The sequence below is a fragment of the Sciurus vulgaris genome (assembly GCF_902686455.1).
Source record: "Sciurus vulgaris genome assembly, chromosome: 2".
Lineage (NCBI taxonomy): Eukaryota > Metazoa > Chordata > Mammalia > Rodentia > Sciuridae > Sciurus > Sciurus vulgaris.
Window position 1 is genome coordinate 51,090,105 of NC_136462.1, and position 6,842 is coordinate 51,096,946.

Consider the following 6,842-nt stretch of genomic DNA (forward strand, 5'->3'; position numbering starts at 1 on the left):
TCTGAAACTTAATTTTGCTAGGTATTTTTCTTACTAATACATCCATTTTCTTTCAGGGGCTGATATATATTATTCTAAGACCTCCTAGCTTTGAAGGTCTGAGTTGAGAAATCAGTTGAGATCTGGATTAGTTTTCTTCGAAATGTGACCTGTCCTTTTTCTCTGGCAGCCTTTAAAATTCTATTCTTATTCTGTTAGGCATTTTCATAATAATGTGCCTTGGTGTGGATCTGGTGTAATTTTATATATTTGGGGTCCTGTAAGCCTCCTGTATTTGATTTTCCATTTCATCTTTAGGTTTTGGAAATTTTCTGATATTATTTCATTGAAAAGATTGTGCACTCCTTTCGTTTACATATCTGAACCTGAAAACCTTTAGGGACATTATAAGTCCACAGGGTACAAATTCTACTGCCTCACCTCCTTAGTGTTAGATGGGTAGACACACAAACATGAAAAAATGAAGGGAACAAATCACCCCAAACAAACCAAGATACTTCAATAACAAATTCATTGACATCACAGTGGAAAAAATGTCAGAGAGAGACATTTAGAATGTACATAGTTAAACTGATCTGTGAGGTAAAGGTCAATGTAAGGAGTTAAATCAGAGAGAAAATACAGGAAGTGAAAGATCAAAAAAAGAGAAAGTCTGGGGAAAAATCAAGCAGAAATCCTCAAAATGAAGGACTCAATCAACAAAATTAAAAATTCACTGGAAAGTATCACTAACATCACTAACAGACTAGATGCTTCCAAGAATATCTTGGAAGACAGTTTCAGGCAATGAAGATGAAATAGATAATCTTGAAAATAAAGTTGACCACAGAGAAAAGTTGTTAAGTTTTTATGGCGGTAGGATGGATTTAATCACTGGCCATGAGGGACAAAATTCAATCTCCAGCCCCTGTCCTCTCCTGGAAAAGTAAAACTGAATGTTCCCACCTTCTGAACACATGGTTGGTTCCTCTGGCAACCAGCCCTCATCCACGCTGGGGGTTTTTAGCTACCACTCATTCCATTAATAAACAAAAAGACATTCACCAGTCATTCCAGTGATGCCAAATGTTTAAGCTCTTATATCAAAAACCAAGAGAAAATATTATAACAAAAGATGCTCCTATCACCCCATCACTAGGGAAATTACACAGGTTTTAGGAATTCTCTCAGGAACCAGGGACAGAAACCAAATAAATATTTCATATTGTCACAAGGAGGAAAACCAAGAATGAAACCATCTGTACCCAGACAGCTTACTGTTCCTGTCAGCAACTACTCAGTCACCTTCATTCACATGGCATTAGTAGTCTAGGAAAGTTGCCCAAGAAGCTAAAGTTGCAAATAATTTTATTATTTATTTCAAAAATTTCCTCATTTATCTGAACACTACTGAACTTATCCTCAAAGTAAATATTCCCTTCTCAGAACTATAGCATTAAATAACTTTAATTTTAATAATTTCAAGATTCACATTAAAACACTAAACCTGAATTTGTCATCAAGCCTCCAAATCAATGCACCTTAAGCCAAAAATCTTCAATCTTAAATACCCTGCCTACATTCTTCCTCTCTGACACTATCAAGACCCTGTTCATGCAGTGATTGCACTTATGGTGGTAAGCAATCTGTTCAGCTTTGCTTAGTCAATGGATCATTTGGTGTATTTTTAGAAAGCTAGATGGCATTTACAATAGAGTAGGAAGTTTAAATTACAAGGCATCATACAAAAATGTTCCACCCAAGATTAGGGTAGCACAGGTTGAAAGTTACTATTCTACCATTCTTCTAGAGTGTACTTTAAGAAACACTAATGTCCGCTGTGCACAGTGACACACACTTGTAATCCCAGCAAGTGAGACAGGAGGATTACAAGTTCAGGGCCAGCCTCAGGAGCTTAGTGAGACATTGTCTCTACCTTTTAAAAAAGGTGGAGGTGCTGAGGGTTTAGCTTAGAGGTGGAACACCCCAGGGTTCAATCCCTAGTGTTGCAAAAAGAATAGACAGAAGAGAGAAATCTTTTAGAATCTCTGACAGTCTAATCTATTAGACTCTAAAGGGTGTTACCTTTAAAAGGTTCTATATTCAAATAAATTAAGAAAACCCATGACCAACATCATTACCTACATACATGTATGGTTAAATGAATGGTGTGATTCTACATTGTGTACAACCAGACACAAAAAGTTGTACCCCATTTGCGTACAAGGAACCAAAATGCAATCTGTAAAAATAAAAAAATTAAAAAGAAAATCAGGTTGAACAAAGGTAAACTGCACTGTACTGTAACACCTACTTGGACATATTTTATACATGCTTTCACAAACTCAGTTGACCATTAAGTGTGGATCTTCTTCATGAATATCTTACAGGTAATGTTCTGCAGAAGACAATCAGGAAAACGGAATTCTATCTACTGAAGTCAATTCCAGGTTCAAGTCTTAATTCCAACACTTACTGTGCAACCTCAGGCAAATCTCTTGGCTGCAGTTTTATTTGTGAAATAATATTAACAACCAATACCTACCATCCTCATGCACTTAAAGTTAAGTGTCAAATGTGAAAACCCTTGTAAACTCCAAAGCAAAATACACACAAGTAAAGTGTTTTTACAATACTTCACATTAAAAATAGCACAAAGTCATGGGGATCATGACAGAGCATTACTAGTGAAATAACATGGGACAACCAGTACAATCAGGGATTTCTTTGATGTCTAACTCAAGACCAGTGGTAAACATAGCTGAATGAAAAAGTACATACAGCATACAGGTATTAAGTGCCACAATACCAAGATACTATGATCTACATGAACTTGAACACTTCTTGTTACTATGTTTTTTATAATGAAGTTTCTTTTAAAAACAAAAACAAACAAGAAGAAAACTACAGAATCTCAATATATCCAATTGGCCCTTCAATTCCTTACGGCCAAATGTAAGATTCAATCATCAATATGTGCAATGCCACCAAAGCAACTAAAATCCAAAGAGAATCATTCCTCTTAATGATTCTATCTTTAACAAAAATATGAAGATGAGATTGCCAAATGAATGAGTAGTACAGTAATACATACTTCAACCTGAGAGCCCATAGCCCTTTTAGACCAAAAACTTGGGTTCTGCTTAATAATGTGAAAAAGACATTTAACTTTACAGTTGTGGAACAGAGCATGGATTCCAATAACTCCACTCAAAGTAAACTCTGCAAAGGAGGAAGTAAATTAATCACAAGATTTGAATCAATCCTTTCTTTCAGGAGATGTCTAGCGAGGAAACTTCAGTTTGTTTGCCTCTGATTAAATGAGTGGTTTCCAGACTCTCCCAGAAATTTATGGCTCAGCAAATTTGTCCTCCAAATTTTAGACACTCACCAGAGATTTTGCTAAGTACAGTCATTTTTAAAAAATATATTGGCGTTCTTAAGCTTTAAAAGTTAAGAAGCAGGATATGCTACCAGAATAAAGAGAAACTAAAGATTATTGAAAAATCTACCACATTGTCCTGCTTTTTGTACTGTAATTTCTCTGTAAGCTTATATCCAAAAGTGAGAAAAAGACATCATTTTATGCAACTTGCATATATTCAGGTTTAAAAATCAGCCTGAAATCTGAGGCCAGTTAGCATCTTGAACTCATATATAAATATTGAACATAACTAAAAAAACCTTTATATGTAATAGTACTAAAACTTACCAAGTAATTTGGCTTCCCAAGTAATAGTATCAAAGCATGCCTTGACAAGGAGCATGAAAAATCATTTTAAAAAGTAATCACTCGGTTGCCGTTACTCTGAGCTCTGAGGAAAGGACTGTGTGTAGAGGGATGCAAAAATGCAGAGCAATAAAACCTTTAATTTGAAGAAACAGAACCATACTCCAAGGAAACATCATCAGCATCACCACGAGCAGCACCATCAGCAGCAATAGCAGCAGCCACCTCCACCACCAATACCTGCAAATGGGCAACAGGCCAGCAGCCAAAATGAAGGCTTGACTATTGACCTGAAGAATTTTAGGATTCCAGGAGAGAAGACCTTCACCCAACGTAGCTGTCTCTTTGTGGGCAATCTGTCTCCTGACATCACTGAGGAGGAAATAAGGAAACTTTTTGAGAAACACGGGAAGGCAGGCAAAGTTTTCATTCATAAGGATAAAGGCTTTGGCTTTATCCGCTTGGAAATATGAACCCTGGCGGAAATTGCCAAAGTAGAGCTGGACAATATGCCACTCCGTGGAAAACAGCCGCGTGTGCGCTTTTCCTGTCATAGTGCATCCCTTACTGTTCAAAACCTTCCTCAGTACGTGTCTAACGAACTGCTGGAAGAAGCTTTTTCTGTGTTTGGCCAGGTGGAGAGGGCCGTAATCATTGTGGATGATCAAGGAAGACCCTCAGGAAAAGGCACTGTTGAGTTCTCAGGGAAGCCAGCTGCCTGGAAAGCTCTGGACAGATGCAGTAAAGGTTCTTTCCAGCTAACCACGTTTCCTCGGCCTGTGACTGTGGAGCTGATGGACCAGTTAGATGATGAAGAAGGGCTTCCAGAGAAGCTGGTTATAAAGAACCAGCAATTTCACAAGGAGTGAGAGCAGCCACCCAGATTTTGCACAGCCTGGTTCCTTTGAGTATGAGTATGCTATACGTTGGAAGGCACTCAATGAGATGGAAAAACAGCAGCAGGACCAGGTGGACCGCAACATCAAGGGGGCTCGTGAGAAGCTGGAAATGGAGATGGAGGCTGCTCATCATGAGCACCAAGTCATGCTAATAAGGCAGGATTTGATGAGACACCAAGAACTTCGAAGAATGGAAGAGCTGCACAACCAAGAGGTGCAAAAAAGAAAGCAACTGGAGCTCAGGCAGAAAGAGAAGCATAGGCACTGTGAGGAAGAAATGCGGCGGCAACAAGAGATGATGCAGCGACAGCAGGAGGGATTCAAGGGACCTTCCCTGATGCGAGAGAGCAAGAGATAAGGATGGGCCAGATGGCTATGGGAGGTGCTACAGGCATAAATAATACAGGCACCATGCCCCCTGCTCCTGGGCCAGCTGGTACCCCAGCTCCTCCAGGACCTGCCACTATGATGCCAGATGTAACTTTGGGACTGACCCCACCAATGACTGAACTCTTTGTCCAAGCTGCCACAATGGAAGAAATTGGGGCAATTGATGGAACCCCTCCTGCATTCAACTGTGCAGCTCCTGGAACCGAATTTGCTCCAAACAAATGTCACCGATACTAATAAAATTGCAATGTCTACTTTCCCAAAACCCTTAAAAGAAGGACCCTTTTTGGACTAGCCAGAATTCTACCCTGGACAAGTGTTAGGGATTCTTCCCAATAGTTAGGTCTTCCCTGCCTGTACTACTCTAGGGAGTATGCTGGAGGCAGAGGGCAAGGGAGGGGAGGTATGTAACAAATCAGTTCTGTGTGGCATATTGGTTAATTGATTCTGTGGGTGCATTCCTGAAATCTCAAATGTGATTGAGGGCTGGGGGACCCATAGCAAAATGGATCCAGTTAGAGCCCCATTAATCTTGATCATTCCGTTTTTTCCCCTATCATGTTTTATTTGCTTTCTTGTCCTTACACCCCTTGAACCCAGAGACACTGCCACATATACCACAAAAACAAAACATCCCCCAATGACCTTTAGCCCCATTACTTCATTTGCTCCCAGGTGAGAATTCAGGCAAATGCCCACAGAGGTCACAGACAACATACATACAGTTCTGTTATACCCCATATATTACCCCTTCATGTCCTAAAGAAGACATTTTCTCTTAGAACTTTTCATTTTAGTATATCTTTAAAAAAATCTTGTGTTAACTTGCCTCCATCTTTTTCTTGGGTAAAGACAACCCAAGATTGACTCTTTTGTGTCTATGATGTTGCTATTCACAGCTTTTCTTGATAGACCTAGTATAATCTTGGGAACAGGGTTGCTGTATGCTGATGGTCTGACAGTAGCTCTTAGCCTTGCCAATCTTAGGTAGTTATACTGTGCATTTTTTATTGGTGTACCATGTTTGATTTGTTCATGATACCTTCAATTTGGAGTTTTTCTGAGAATGGAGAAGTAATGCAGCATCAACTTAATAAAATACATTTGAAGACTTTAAAAAAAAAAGTAATCACTCTTGACAAGTTTGCAAACTAACACTTCAAAAATTATTCAAGTTACAATGCAAGTTATAGAGTATTTGGCATTAGGGTTATTCAACTGGAATCCGTTTGCATAAACATTAGACCAACAAACATTCTAGATGACATAAAGATATTCCAACATTTCCTTCCTCCTCCCTATAAGGACAAATGACAAAATAAAGCCTTCACAGCATCTTCGAACCTATATTGCTCCCACTCTCAAAAGATTAAAGTTACTATCTAAAATGATACACAAGAAATTTGGTCATTAGGCATTAAAATCTAAACAAGGCTTTTTATCCTGATTTCACACAGAACAGCTACCCTTGAACCCAACACACACTGTCTTTGCTTCTCAGATTTCTCATGCTTTCAGAACATTGGTGTAAAAATTTACAAGCAATAAATAAAGCTCCCCAAACTACATTCATCTAACCTTCCATTACCCAGTCTATATGCAGGACATGTCTGACTTGGCCCATGAGTTAGTTTGAACCACACATATTAATTTTTTCTCCTGATCTTGGAATGTCCCAGTGATAAATAAAGCATTGCTTGAAGTACTTTCAGATAATGAAACAGACATGGAACTGTATGTAGTTTAAGATAAATAAAGACATCATTGTTCACAAACTCCAGCAAGGTAGCAGCTATGCTCACATTTTACTTTCAAGTAACTGAAGAGCCTTACTCAAAATCATT

The 6,842-nt window shown here is 38.6% G+C and overlaps 1 pseudogene across 1 annotated transcript; it reads left to right on the forward strand.

The window, feature by feature from the left end:
* The first annotated feature begins 2,863 nt into the window (after positions 1 to 2,863).
* On the forward strand, positions 2,864 to 6,253 carry LOC306654791 (non-POU domain-containing octamer-binding protein-like; annotated as a pseudogene). The gene has a single exon. The product of its transcript is annotated as a non-POU domain-containing octamer-binding protein-like (transcript).
* Positions 6,254 to 6,842: the final 589 nt, after the last annotated feature.